Raw genomic sequence first — 16,234 nt, forward strand, 5'->3', positions numbered from 1 at the left:
CCGCCTGAAATAAGCATGCAAATTTCAAATACAATTGTTTTGTATTTTATTGTTATAAAATAAACGGTAAGGTTGTTGCCATATGAAAATCGAATGAAAAATCCATTTTCTCCCCACTGATTTATAAGAAAAGGAAATTAAGATAAAAGAGAAATATATTAATATAATAAGAATATAATATTAATAAACTTTATCTGTCATTAATATAAATATATTACATATAATATATATACGCAAAAAATAAATTTATTTCTTCTACTTACAAAATCTTAGTTCTTAAAAGTAATTAGTTTAAACTTGAAACGGTGCGACTATTTGCGCGGAATAGTTCGCCGGGATCAGGAGCTCGGTCGGTTGAGGGCACGTCAAGAAAACTCGCTGTTTGAGTGTAACAAAAGATAACTTAATTTATTGAGTAATTGATGTTGGATATGTACAGTGTAGAGAGACGTACCGTGTGGATACGCGTGTATAATGAGTGGTTTGAACGTTTAGTATAAATGTGTATTAATGCGTTGTCTGAATGTGCGGTATAAATGTGTATTAATTACGGCGGTGTAAGACGGCGCGAAATGGTCGACGTGTGGTGACGCGGAAGCGTCGGCGCAAGCGCGGACGTCGCGATTATGACTAGAGCGCTAGATAGCGAGCTGACCCGTCTACACGCTGTCTTTAAGATAGTGTGTTAAAATGGCCTGATGTAGAGTGCGCGTGTAGCTGTGTCAAACCCAAGATCTATAGAGAGAAGGTTACCTCATGCGCAAAGAGGGACGAGCGGCAAGAGGGGCAAATGCAGAGAGGGACGAGCGGCAAGAGGGGCAAATGCAGAGAAGGGCGAGCGGCAAGAGGGGCAATAATCATGGTGGAAAGAAACAAGGTGAGTTATTGCGCATAATGGCGGCAAAGAGTTGGGGGACTTGCTTGTCAACCAATCACAGGGGACCCATTTTATGCGCGCAAAATTCAAACGTTCACAGCTGATTAAAAAATCAAAACAGTATTGTAAATAAATAAATACTGCGACTATTACAATTTTTAATGCAACAGGTCGGCATACTGTCTACAAAGATAAAGTCACATAATATTACATATTACACCAAACTCTAAACAAATCTTCATATTATATATTCATTTATTACTTACACGACGGTCACATCGGTCTTTTCCAAATTTAAGAAAACTCTCTGCACGAACACTATATATTTTTTTAAGAGGAACACAGTATACACTTTATATACGTTAATAAAGCATGTCATCAGCCATCAGCCATACTGAATTTTCATGAAATGGGCCCCCTATGATTGGCTGTCCGCTCCCCACTACCTTTAGACTACTGCGCAACCACGAGAATAACTCACCTTGTTTCTTTCCACCATGGCAATGATGATCTCATCGGCAAACAGAAGCTATCTCAGACTCAGACAGCTACTGTTTGTCGATGAGATCATCATGCTCTCCCCTTCCTTCATCGCCTCTCGCCCTCAAGCTGTTTCTATCTCCCCCCTTCCTTCATCGCTCCTTGCCATCAAGCTGTTTCTAGCTCCCCCCTTACTTCATCGTCCCTCGCCCTCAACCGGTTTTACTGAGGTAACCTTCTCTCTATAGATCTTGTGTCAAACCAATCTTTAAGTGGAATTATCTTTAAGATAGTAAAAACCTCAGTTTAACATAGAGTATTCTAAAATATCGATTTATATCAATTTCTGTTTTATGTTTTTCTAGTGTTTTCCAATGTGTCCTTATAATGAATAATTTTAACAATAACAAATTAAATATCCAAGTAAGTTCTTCAATATATTCTTTCTTTTATATATAAATAAATAAATACTTAAATAGAAAGTAGCTATTACATGAATTGTGTATTAATTTTTTAAATTAAGTGTTGACAAATATTTTTTGGCATAACCTCAAAAATTTATGAATTGATATCAATTGTTAAGAAATTTTAATAATATTATGACAGAAAATATAATAATAATATATTTTAACGGGGGGGGGGCGTTCCTCTTTCGAAGCGCCGCCCGCGGCACCCAGACTATTGTCCATTGTGCCTCCCCTCATAAACTTACTCATGAGAGACCCGTTTTTCTCCAAAAGAGAATCAGATCCCTCACCGGCAGCTCCCTGATCTGCTCGGGCCCAAGTAGTGCTGAGCCCAGCATCCTGTGTCTTAACCCTGCATGTGCAGGACAGTCTCCGAGTACATGAAGGCTTGTTTTCTCGTCGTCTCCACATGCCCTGCACCTGGATGTATCGCTACGTCCAAGCTTGTACATGTGGTAGTTTAAGGTGCCATGACCCGTCAGTATGTGTACCGCTGTCCTGGCATCCCTCCTACTCAAAGCCCTTATGCTCCAAGCCAGTTCCCTATTAGGAGTATCTTCCATTTGAGCTCTAGCCTGTCTGCATTTGGACTCAGATTCCACTCTCCAGTGTCTTAGATGTTCTCTGCGGAGCCATTCTTTGATCCTCCCCTTTCCTAGACAAAAGGATTCCCAGAGCCGGCCCCGGTCCTATCATCGTTGTCTCTGAACCCGCTTTTGTTAGCTGGTCCGCACATTCATTACCCAGGATGCCCGAGTGACCAGGCACCCATGTAATGGTGACTTCTTTCTCTCTCGCCAATTCGTTCAAAACGCCTCTGCACTCCTGAACCAACCGCGACGTTATTGTCGGAGCCCCCAGCGCCTTGATGGCTGCCTGGCTGTCCGTACAAATTCTGATGTGCTCTTCCGCTTCTACCCTACTTCGTACGGTCTGAGCACAGCTTAAGATAGCCACAATCTCCGCTTGGAATACCGTGACATAACTGTCGAGAGAAATGCTCTCCTTTCATCCCTCTCGACTGCCAAAGAAGCCGGCCCCGGAGCTCGTGTCCGTCTTGGAGCCGTCCGTATACCAGACATCTCCTCCACGCACTCGAGTTCCTAAGTTTCCACCTTCCTTTTCCCACTCCTCCGGCCTCGGTATATGCACTTTGAAGCGCCTATCAGAAGCCCGAATAATAGGTATTCTGTTCTGTCGCATCTCGAATATCGGATCCAGCAGAACGTTTTCCGGCAGCCTCGTATGCTGGGCTCCCTTCTTCCATTTTAGTTCGCATCTTAGACGGTATGCCGCCATTGCTGCAGCAGCCACTACCACCTGATGAAATGGTTTGATGCCGAACATTACGCCCATCGCCGCCACTGTTGTCGTAACCATAGCACCCAGGGCCCCTCTCAAAATCAGAGCCCTGACATGCTCCAGCGCAACTTTGGCTGTTTTCTTTTGCACCCTAGTCCACCATACCACGGCTGCGTATGTGAGTCTGGGGCGAAGTATGGCTGTGTAGATCCAATGTATCACACTCGGTTTCAAACCCCAAGTCTGGCCAAAGGTCCTTCTGCACGTCCAAAAATACTGGCACAAGCTTTTGCACCGGTTACGAAGGTGCTCCTCCCAAAGCAGTTTCCTATCCAGAATAACTCCCAAATATTTCACTGATTCGGTCGGAACTAACCTTACTCCTCCAAGAGTGGGTCCCACAATGGTGCCCACCTTGTATTTGCGAGTGAAGACAGCAAGACCGGTTTTCAGTGGATTCACCGCTAAACCCGTCCTCTGACACCACTCTTCTACAACTTCCAGTGCCCCCTGCATGAGCTCTAGAAGCGTCTCTAGAAAAGGGCCTCACACAAGTATCGCCACGTCGTCCGCGTAGCCTTGTGCAGTGAAGCCTCTATCGTCCAGTGCCTTTAATAATCCGTCTGCTACCAGGCACCATAAAAGTGGGGAAAGTACTTCGCCCTGCGGGCAGCCTCTTCCCACCCACCCACAGACTTTCGCAGTTCCCAGCGAAGTCATCACACGCCTCCCTAGCATGCCCCGGATCCACTCGACGAGCTTCATCGGGACACCTCTTCTGGCGGCTTCTTCACACACTACCTTGTGCGGTGTGTTGTTAAAGGCGCCCTCTATGTCCAAGAAAGCACCCACTGCGTAGCCCTTCCTTTCCAGCTGCTCCTCAATAAACGCTACCGTCTGATGTAGAGCAGTCTCGGTGGAATAGCCCGAACGATACGCGTGCTGATTCTTGTGGAGAGGGTGACTCCACAGAGTTGTCTCCCTCAGATACGCGTCCACCAGCTTCTCTAATGTCTTAAGGAGAAACGATGTTAGGCTAATTGGCCTGAAATCCTTTGCCTTGGTGTAGCTCGTTCTTCCCGCCTTCGGAATGAAAACTACCCTGGCCAGTTTCCATGCGCTGGGTGTGTAGCCCATCGCGATAAAGGCCCTTAAGGTTGGGGTCAGTGGGCCCACGATCTGTTCCAGTCCCTCTTGTAGAAGAGCCGGAAAGATACTATCCGGTCCCGCTGACTTTTTAGGGCTTAAACAATGATATTAAAATGAATATTTATGAATACAAAAACTGTATTTGTTTAGTAACAATGAGTCCAGCAGATCAAGCAGTTCACAGCAACCATTGACAAAGCCAAAAATTCGAAAAATGTATGTTATAAAAATCTATTCTATATATATTAAAAAAATTAAAACATTGAAAAAGTATATTATTTTATAAAATATGTTACTATATTTAACTTTACAATAATTTGAATGGTATTTTCATGTACAGATCTAGATCACCTCGTCGATTATTAAGCAAAGAAAATACACTTATACAATCATTGATCAAGACCGATAAAGCTCTTCAACAAAGATTACATACAATAGCAGAACAAAAAAAAACGGAATCAAGAACGTGATGATATGGTAGCAAATTCAATGAATAGATTTTTGAATGCTTTTGCAACTCTTGCTGAAAACAGCATGTTATAAGGTACATCTCCATTTTCAAATGTAATGCTTGATAGGAATATTATACCGAAAGAGAATGTAGTCAAATCAACATCAAAAATATTCCACCAAAACGTGCCTGTTTCACGACCTATAAACATATCTACAATTGCATCATCTACCATTACATCAGAAACACAAAAATGTCAGCAAAATCTAAATATTAATCAAATTTATATCGTTAATGACATGGAACCCTCACAAACAATTATTGATGAAAATGATAATCAGCATATATCGGATAGCTTTGTGAACGATATTGATTTTCCCGAATTTCCATCTAATGAAAGTTCAACTAAACAAATCGTATCAGACAATGAAGAAAACATGTCTCATGAAAGCGAAATAACAGATTCCACAGCAAAAATATTGAATTATTCAAAACGTGTGTTAATGGAAAATAAAAGTCTTTCCAAGTCAAATAAAGTTATCCGTGAGCCAATTTATAAGAAAAAAAATACGAATATCTTGAAATCCTTAGATGTTAATAAAATATTACCAATGGTCAAAAAACAAAAGTATCAAAATATTCTAGTAACAAAGACAAACTATGGTTTTAATAACATTCATCATAAAGAAAAAATGTAGAAAGATATATCTAAAACTAAAATAAAAATTTAAAAAGTAACAAATTTATTATATTTATAATAATATATAATACAGTAAACATTATATATATTTGCACTTTGAGGTATTTTTTTTTCGGATATATTTGAGTTTTAAATTATATTCGAATTGTTTTTAATATTTGAATTATTTTCTGGATGATGTGATCCTTAGAATGTAAGTTTCTAATAAATAAAATGTATACCGTGATATTATTTCAAAGACTGTTTCAATATAAAATTTATATTTGTAAGGAAACTATAATGAAAATATGAAATTGTTTTTCAATAAATATATTTTATTACCAATTATATATTTTGTGCATAATTCATTACAACGATCTGTCATTCATAATTATCTATAGATATGTTGTCATGTAACAGTCTTTCGGCTAGCATATCCCGAAAGTTGAACATAACTGTTCCATATAACCCACCACTTCGCCACCACCGCGGGGGACGACGACCTCTCCCTCTTGATATTCTTTTTTGAGCGTTGTAGCGAATTGCGCGAGTCGTGGTGAGTGGCCAAACTCCCATATTGTGAATTGAAGTAGAGCAGCCTTCGTGGGACCTGCGAGGGACTCAGCAGGCAGGACGACGGAGGCCCGGACGGCGTGCAGACAGATCCAGGATAAGGGCAAGTAAAAATACCCTTGCAAATATCATTCGATTCCAGACACAGTCGCTACCGCAGATACAATTTCAGATCCGGAGCATATCGAGGCCGGTGAACGCACCGAGAGAGATGACGCCCGAAAGGGAAGCGCGCTCTCACACGCCGGAGAACTGGAGTGGAGAACCCGAACAAGGAGCTGTCGTAACGAGCCAGGGAAGCAGAATCAGGTCAAAACCTGGCCAGTTCCCGGCCGATTCAAAGAAGGTTCGAATCCGGAAACGGAGAAGGCCACGAAGGGCGTTAACGGCAGCTGCCAGAAGAGAGAGACCGGGGTCACCTCGGAAAAGCGTCACCGAGGGCCGATATATCGAGGAGCGACGCGAGGATCGAGATATATCGAAGGATCAAGTAGCGTTAATCGATAGCGAGGATCTACATGCGCAGGACGATGCGCGGAATGTCACCGCTGTCCGGCGAGCCTCGCTGTCGTCACTGTTCGGCGAGTCGGCAACCTGAGAAGAACCTCGAGGACCACAACGGGCGTACCGACGAATTGTAAGGCCACCACTTCGACTTTGCGGTAAGAGCGGTATCAGTAGGCGGCCCGAGCCTCGCGGAAATAAGAACCCGCAGGGTTTTCGTAAAAGAATCTTGAGTGTATCGAAATGTCTCGCGGTATTGTGCGAGGTTAGAGATAGGCCGGGCCCCGCTGACTACCGCTTCTATAGAATTAGATTCCACCATGCTATTCTTCTCGGGGCTGCAAGCCGACAGTCGTTTCGCGTTGAATAATGTCTCTCGTTAATAAGTGATAATTTTGCGTCTATGTATGTATTACTGTACCGAGCGTTAGAATCTTTGGAGTTAGCCTATCGCGTATCTTTCGCCTCGGCCTTCAGTCGAGCGTTTCAAATTAAGAATTGTTAAGAGTCATATCGAGAGAGAGAATTTGCGGTGTGTAATAACTTTATATTGAGAAGGCTTAAACGTAGAGTGAAGCGAACGACCGTACCTAATCAGGACGACAAAACTTGTACGCTAAACCGCTATACCGTGTGAGGCGGAATTACGCGGGTTTCCGCGAGCAGAACATCCAAAATGTAATGCCTCTAAAAGAGATAAATTGTGTCTCCACTCCACGGGAATGTTAAAGCGCCCATCACCCGGCGTCAACCTCACTCGAATTCATTATTATTATTAAATGTTATTTGTTACAAACTTAATGTGTCATTAATAACCGTCTTATTTCAGACTCCTCGCCCCTCTGCCATTTGTAGAGTGGGCTAGTCGCGCTTATCGCCGTTGCTCGTAAAGAAAAATATTGACTCTAACGTAATTTGTTCGTGCGGCGCGTTAATCCGCGCCTGGCGCCCAACTATAAGTATTGAAATAATTATTAAAATCTATTAAATAGAGCAACGAGGTTTGACACGCTTACCGGCGGGTGTACTTCTGCCCGACGGGAAAGTCGTCGCAACGCATCGACTATAACAAAAATGTGTTTGAATTTGTCCTCAGTTTCCTGCAGCGGACCAAAATGGTCAAGGTGCAGTACTTCCAACGGCACTGTTAGCGAGGGGTAGACTCGATTCCCCCTCCATACGAGTAGGCGCATCATTCGACGTTATACAGGTAAGACAATTTTCTATATAATCGTATATTTTTTTTCGCATCGACGAAAACCAATAATTCTGTTTAATTCCTTTTATTTATAGTTTTCTCTAGGCCACAATGGGCCATGTCATCGTGGTGAGCCCTGATCACGCAGGTCTCCATCGACTTCGGTACGACGAAACTCATCTCCCCGTTACGGGTAAAATAAACTAATCCATTAATTAACGCAAACTTATTACTATTCTTAACTTCTAATTCCTCGCTTGTCGCTTTGATTTTAGGATCGGCTAATTGACGGAACTCGAGCTCCCTTTCAAGCGGTAGCTCGTTAACGTAACCGGAACATCGGCTAAGGGCATCGACGTGTGCCATTCTTTTGCCCGGCCGGTGCATCACCCTGAAGCGGTAATTTTGCAAGGTGAGTGTCCATCTCGCAATTCTTGGATTAAGGTTCACTTTATTTACTGCATGCACGAGGGCATTACAGTCGGTAACAATTACAAAAGTCAGCCCGAAAAGATATAAATGAAATCTTTCTATGGCCCTTACAATCGCTAACATTTCGAGCTCAAAACTATGGTATCTTGTTTCAGCTTTATTGGTGGCCTGGCTAAAATATGCAACTGGACACCATCTACCATCGTTCTGCTTCTGAGGCAGGATTGCACCCAGGCCCAGACTACTTGCATCTGTGTGCAGTTCCGTGTCGAGGGCCGGGTTATAAAGCGCTAGGACCGGTGCTGAGGTAAGTTCACTCTTTAATTGTTCGAATGCTCTTACGCATTCTGAGTCGAAAACGAAATTAGTATCCTTTCTCAAAAGGTTGTGTAACGGCTTTGCTTTAATCGCGAAATCTTTAATAAATTTACGGAAGTAACTTGCCAGTCCGAGAAATCGCTGTACTTTGTGCACGTTTCTTGGCTGTCTGAATTTTTTAACCGACTCTGTATGTCTTGGACTCAGAGTAATTCCGTTCGACGATATAATATATCCTAAAAATTCTATTTCGCGCTTCATAAATAAACATTTTTTATAGTTTAATTCGAAACAATATTGCTTCAAGATGCGAAGCACTTCTTTCAAAATTTCAAAATTCTGTTCAATCGTTTAAGACCCCTATTTTGTAACTTGTTGTTATTTTACGACATCGTTATATTAACGACTCTCTTACGAATGATTGTTTAATGACAATTTGGAAAAAGTTATTCTATAAGCAAGTCGTTCAGGTACGAATGATTATCTCTGCTTAACGACGTTTTTTAGAAGGTTGGTACTACTTTTCTATAGTATGTGTAATGGAAATCATAGATTTTTAATGTTGGTAGTATGTCACAAACGGAAAGCAATTCTTCAAGAGCAGTTCTGTCAAATATAGTTGGCAAATCTTTAAAATATTTGTTTTCCGATTAATTTTTGAAAATTCAGAAGAAAAAGAAGAAATCTTCCAAAGCATTAACGTAAGTTGAATCGTTTAATAATTTCATTGTATTATATATAAATAATATTAGATTTTACTCTAACCTCTACAGCGTATTTTGTCATGTGTAACTGTTTGTATTTTTCATTGTTTTTACAGGTAGTTTCTGTTGAAACTATTATATTTTTTCCAATCCATCCAATTAATTATCCAGATTTGAAATTCAAATTAGAAATGCATTTCAGAAACTTTTAAATGATTATATGCCTTACAATATATGTGTGTTTGATGTGTATATTTGTAAATGATTGTTTTTTTACAGAATGGATAAGGAAGAAAAGAAAAAACGTGCTGCCAAAACTACACGGAGACAATATGAACTGTATCTGGAAGAACTTCGTGTTAATAAAGCACTCAGAGAGAATAAATTTGATGCAACGCAACCAAATATAATTGATGAATCTTGGCAAAAGCTGTGCGAAAAACTAAATGCCTCTGGAGGGCCAGTGAAATCAACTCAAGAATGGAAAAGGGTAAATTTCAATAAACTAATTTATAATTTGTTACATAATATTTATTGTTTTTTTATATAGGTATTTACATACTGGAAATCTCAAGTGAAAAGTAAGGCTCGTGAATTAAAACTAGCACAACAAAAAACTGGAAATAAAGAAAATAAAAAAAAATTATTAAGTAATTTAGAAAATATATTATTAGATATTATTGGTAACGTGGTTGTGGACGGAATGAATAATATAGCACAATTTGGAATAGGTAAGAAGCAATTTATTCTACATTAAAAATATATAAAAATTATAAACAATTTCAAAATTATTTTTTAGTTGATCAACATGTACAAGTAGTTGACGTACAGGAAGAAGAAGAAATGATGGAAGATAATCCGACTGTAAATCTGAGACTTCTAGAACATAACAATGCAGCTATACCTATTACAAATATTGATAATCCTAGTCAGTTAGATCTTGTTGACATAAGCAATGATAAAGTTGTTGAAAGATCTAAAAAAAAATTTAAATGTGATAGCGACAAAATTATGCAGAAACAAACTTCTAATAAAAAAAGTAAAAGTCTAACTGGATGCTTACAACAACTTGTGGACAACAGTAATGTTAAAGAAACTTCACAATTTGAAGTTCTATGTGAAATACGTAACCATCTTAAGAATGTAGAGTTATATGAAGCAAGACGATTAAAATTAGAAAAACTAAAACTGAAAATGGAATATCCAAACCATATATTTGTTATAAGTTCCGATTCAGAATAATTATTTCTTTAAGAGATTGGTTTTAAGTAAAGTTTCTTCAAAAGATTGTTTCTGCATAATTTTGTCATTACTAATATGGTTTTTTTCTGATGCAACTGTTTTTTTTATTTGACAATCTTTCAGAATTTTATTATTTATACTATTTAAATCATTTTATTAATTTCATAAAGATTAATATTATTTATTGATTAAAAAAATTTAATTTTCACAAATATTAATATTATTTATTGATAAAGGAAATTTAATTTCAATAATTATTAATATTGTTTATTGATAAAAGAAATTTAATTTTTATAACTTTAAGTATTATAGCCAAAAAGTCAATTAATATATTCTTTCATAATTACATTTTGATATTAATTGTAGACATGTGTTTTTATGTTGTTTTTTATAAATCGATCTCTAAAATAGTTCTTTTATTGACTAAAGTAACTTATAAAAAAGTAACAAGATTGTTCTATAAATGTTGTTTATTTTATGTTATTATTTCATGCGTTACATTGCATTGTCGCAATAATTATAGTGCAATTATAGCAAATTACGAAAATGTCGTAAGTTTGAAGTTCTACAGGTATGCAAAATACGCAAAATGCAAAGTTGTGTCAATAAGTTATGTACTAAAGCTAAATAAAATCTAGGTGCTAATTCTCTGTCACTGATTTTTATATCAAATAAAATTAATTTATTAATGAAAGTTAGCAAATACTTATTACTTATTAAAATTAGATATTACTTACAACTTTTGCATAAAATTCTACTTAAATAGTTTTTATATTTTGCATACCTCAAGTTTAAAAAATAGTATTTCAGTAACACTTAAAAAACACTCCATTTTGTTTTGTTACTTCCTAGAACATTAATAAAATGTTATTTTGCAAATAAAATATTGTCTATTTTTTAATTTTAATAATGTTTACTTACTTGTGCTAAATATTACATAAAAAAGTCATGTATAATTCTGTTCCTCACAAGCTGTCCTCTGTGTAAAAGTTGTATATCATTTATTTCATTATTTTCATCATTGTTTACATCTTCATTGTTTTTCATTATATTAATAACAAGATCATTATCAACTAAAAAATAATAATAATTATATATTACAATATATACGCAAATCGATTATTTTGAGACCAAAATTTGATAAAAACTGATTACTTTGGGGACAAGCGATTACTTTGAGGCCCGACCTCGTAGGAAGGAGAAGGCAGCGGCGATTCTGCCTAACTTGGAGGGGCCCGGTCCCTCCCACGAGATGGAATGCGAGCCCATACCCTCGCAGTGTTCCGCTAAGAAGGACACAATGGAGATCGGCCTGCAGGAGTGACGGGTTTCGCGGACACAACAATGTCCACGAGACTCCTGCAGACCAACTTGAATCACGCCCGGCAGGCCCAGGATCTCTTTCTTGCGGACCTGTGCGGGCGTGACGCCGGGCTGGGCGTGGTGGCAGAGCCATACAGCGTGCCCGACTCAAATCCTAATTGGGTCGCGGCCGCTGATGGCTCCGCTGTTATCATAAGAGGGCACTCCCCGCGCTCCCCCCCCCCCGTATCCATACTGGAGAAGGGGAGGGGATTTGTCATCGCGCGGTGGGGTGCCCTACGGGTGGTGGGGGTCTACGCCCCTCCCAACATGTCTCACCCCGACTTCCTGCACCTCCTACGGGAGATGGGGGGGGGGGCATTCGCCGATGCCTCCCCCATCCTGTGTTGGTGGCCGGGGACTTCAACGCCTGGAATATGGCGTGGGGTTCCCGGCGCACTGACAGAAGGGGTAAGTGCGTGATGGACTGGGCGGCGGAACTGGGCCTCCTGCAGTTAAACAGGGGGTCCACGAGCACGTGTGTGCGTCCCCGTGGGGAGTCCATAGTCGATCTGACGTGGGCCTCCTCACGGGCTGCACGTTTAGTGGAGTCCTGGAGGGTGACGGACACCGAGTCCTTGTCGGACCACCTAGTTATAGAGGTGGTCCTGACGGCCACCCCCAGGGACGTGCTGCTCCGTCGCCTGCGGAGGGGAAATAGACCCCCACGCAGATGGGTCCTGGCCAAATTGGACCAGGACCGGATGAAGGCGGCGGTCTTGGTGGAGACGTGGGCGGATCCTCCCACCCGCGTCGAAGCCGAAGAAGAGGCCGCCGCGATCGTGGGCATGGTTACACGTGTTTGTGACGTGGCCATGCCCCGATCGAGATCCGCCCCTCGTCGGGCGGCGTATTGGTGGAGTGAGGAGATCGCAGAACTCCGCAGAACGGCCAATTCGGCCCGACGCGATCTCTTCAGGGCCCGACGAAGGGCGGGTGGAGATGACGAAGAGACTGCAATGGCGCGTGGTGTATACCTCGCCGCAAGGTATGCACTGCGGTCGGCCATTAGCAGGGCCAAAGCCAAGGCCTGGGAAGAGCTGATAGCGGAGCTCGACAGGGACCCATGGGGGCGTCCGTACCGGATAGTCCTGAACAGGCTAAGACCGGCGGCGCCCCCCATCTCGGAGACGCTCGATCCGGAGTTTCTCGGTCAGGTGGTGGAGACCCTCTTCCCCGTAAGGGATGCATGTATCCCCCCGAGGAGGGACCCTCCCCCCTGGACCGGGGACCTGGAAGTTTCAGGAAGGGAGCTCTCCGAGGCAGCTAAGAGACTGGGGGCGGCTGGCAAGGCCCCTGGTCCAGATGGGATCCCTGGTCGAATTTGGGCCTTGGTCTTTGGCGGAATAGGGGCCCGCCTGAGGACGCGGCCAATGCCGCAACCCGAGCGGTCGTATGCTCCATCAGAGCAATGGGACTGGAGGTCGCCCCGCAGAAGACGGAGGCCCTGTATTTCTACAACAGGGCCATGGGGCGTCCTCCCCCCATCCAAATGTGGGTGGGGAAAGTCCGAGTCCTAGTGGGGACTCAGATGAAGTATCTGGGCCTCACTCTGGATGGGCTTTGGGGATTCGAACAGCACTTTGTGCAAATCATCCCCAAAGCGGACAGGATGGCGGCCGCGTTAGGCCGTCTCCTGCCCAACGTGGGTGGGCCGAACGTAAGGGTTCGGCGCCTGTACGCCAATGTCGTGCAGTCGGTGTCCCTATACGGGGCACCGGTATGGGCCGATAAAGTCCTGGCCAGTCGACGAATCAAAGCGATGATTCATCGCCAGCAACGCCGGCTGGCCGTTAGGATCATTCGGTCCTACTGCAAGACGTCGTTTGTGGCGGCCACGGCCCTGGCGGGCCTCCTCCCGGTCGAGTTCTTGGCGAACTCGTACGCCGAGGTTTATCGGCGTACGAGGGACCCTGATCGAACCGGGAGCGCCCGTCTAAGACCAGAGGCTGTGGAAAAAATTAGGAGGAATGCCCGTCGCAGAGCCATATCCCAATGGCAGGAAGCCATCGCGGATTCTGCGACGGGTAGATGGACCACCCACGCCATCCAGCCCTGTCTGCCGGAATGGGTAGACAGGCGAGGACGAGGACTTGAGTTCCACCTGACACAGGTACTCACCGGGCACGGTTGCTTCGGTGATTACCTGTGCAGGATAGGAAGAGAGCATACGACGGGATGCCACCACTGTGCGGCCGGTCGGGACTCGGCGCAGCATACACTCGCAGAGTGCGAGGCCTGGACGGACGAGCGCCGAGCCCTGACCGCAGTGGTGGGAGAGGACCTCTCCCTTCCGGCATTGGTTCAAGCAATGCTGGAGGGAGAGGATAAGTGGAAGGCCGCCTCCGATTTTTGCAGCGCCGTAATGATGCAGAAAGAGGAGGCGGAAAGAATCAGAAGGGGGGAGGCGGAGGAGGTGGACAGTACTCCACCATCCTCCCCACCTCCCCCCCCTTCGCGAAGGAGAGCGGGAGGCAACGGCGGCGGGGGTGCTCCCCCGACAGCAATGCGACGGAGGAGACTAATCCCCCGTCGCCGTTTACCAGCCCCACGTAGGGACTAACGGGAGTAGGGGTCCCTCAGAAGGTGGCAAAGAAAGTTGTCACCATTACCACCAAATCTGAGGGACTCCTAGGGATTTACATCCCGATGTGGGGGGATATATTTCCCCCCACATACATAGAGATGCTGGGTAGAGGGGGTTAAATTCCCTCTTCCCAGCGGGGGCCAACCGTGAGCGGGGGCTCACGGTGGTCTCGGCCCCCACACATAAACCAGGGAGGGCGGGGGAGACTGTGGTAGCCCAGTCTTCCCCCCATCATATAAGAGACGAAATAGAAGGGAGGGAAGAGAAGTTATCTCTTCTACCCCGGGATGAGACCGAGTTACGGTCAAACCCAAGGGGGGGTGAGATGAATGCCGCTGGCGATGCCTCACCCCTCCTCAACACGGGTTAGGATGGCTACCGGCGGGGGTTTTAGTGGGTATACCTCAGGGACACCTTCCCTGAGGGACTCCCACATAACCCTCGGGCTCTCCCCCGAGACCCGAGAGTATCCATAAAGGATTTCCCCCGCCTTACAAAAAAAAAAAAAAAAAAAAAAGGCCCGACCTCGTTATTTTTTATACAAAAAGATTACTTTGAGGACTGTCCCCAAAGTAATCGTACATGAGAAAGTATTACTTTGGGGACTTATTTAGAAATATTATAATTTTACTCGAATCGAACATTGAAAGAAAATTACATATTTCTTATTTGCTCAAATTCAAGCTCAAATTAAATGATATTTATTTCACCTGCATTAAATTTTTGCACATGTCTTGTATTAACAATTATGGTGCAAAAATATTTAAAGTATTTATATTCAATTATATTATATACAGGTTTTTTAGATTCAATATTGCAAAATGATACAGTAGTGCAGGTTATCAATATAAATATATTTTGTTAAACAGAGTATATCCGTATGTTAAACAAAGTATGACATCAAACATACAGCTGACAATTGAATAATATTAATATTAATAATTGAATATGATGTACAAGTATCAAACATACCAAAGATTGATGCAACTTCATATATTTTGGAAAATTCACATTACGTTTGACGATATTTTAATATTTAATAGAAAATGTAAAACCTAACTAATAATCTATAACATTTGTATCTCGTAAAATATTTAGCTTTCGACAAATTTATATGTAATACTTTTATGCACAGAATAATAAGACAAATTAATTGGTGCAAAGAAATCGCATAGTTGTTTGTAAGAAAAAATACATATTGGAAATTACATTTATATTTTTCATTATAAACGAACCATCCTGTATATATGTTATTAATAAAATTATTTATTTCTGGAAAAACAAATAGTCATAATGCTCGAATACTTATAGAGACAAAACATGCGTGCTAAGCATGCCCCGATATGCATGGGAAGTTATATTAAATATTTATATTTGTGTTTATATGTGTACAGTGTACATACTTCACATCGAATCACGAAACTAGTTAGCTGATATATAAGATATTTTAAAAATCCGGAAACGTTAAAATTTTTCGATGAACTATAACGAAAAATATGTAAGAAGCAAAGTAGTAGGATTTAAAAAATTTATTTAATTATGATAAGAATTAGACTTTAGGAGTTTCCAAGATATGAATGTCAAGTTGAATTTTTTAAATAAAACTCCCCATTTTTTTATTACATATTCTTGTAGTTTATTAAAGTCACAATTACTGTGCTGCAGATGCTACCGTATGCCATATCCAATTATATATAGAGATCAGTGCTAATGCGGGGTCTACAATGCAGTCGTAGAGTCGTAAGTCGTAAGAAATTAACCAATTGCAGTCGATTATTCTTCTATGCTTTGTTTGTGATTGGTCAATTTTTTACGACTTACGACTCTACGACTGTATTGTAGAACAGGCATAAAAGGTGATGCGTCCTTTGTCTGCTAACGTGTTAAGGCCATCGCACACGAATGTCCA

The sequence above is a fragment of the Linepithema humile genome, chromosome 1 (genome assembly GCF_040581485.1).
Source record: "Linepithema humile isolate Giens D197 chromosome 1, Lhum_UNIL_v1.0, whole genome shotgun sequence".
Classification (NCBI taxonomy): Eukaryota; Metazoa; Arthropoda; class Insecta; order Hymenoptera; family Formicidae; genus Linepithema; species Linepithema humile.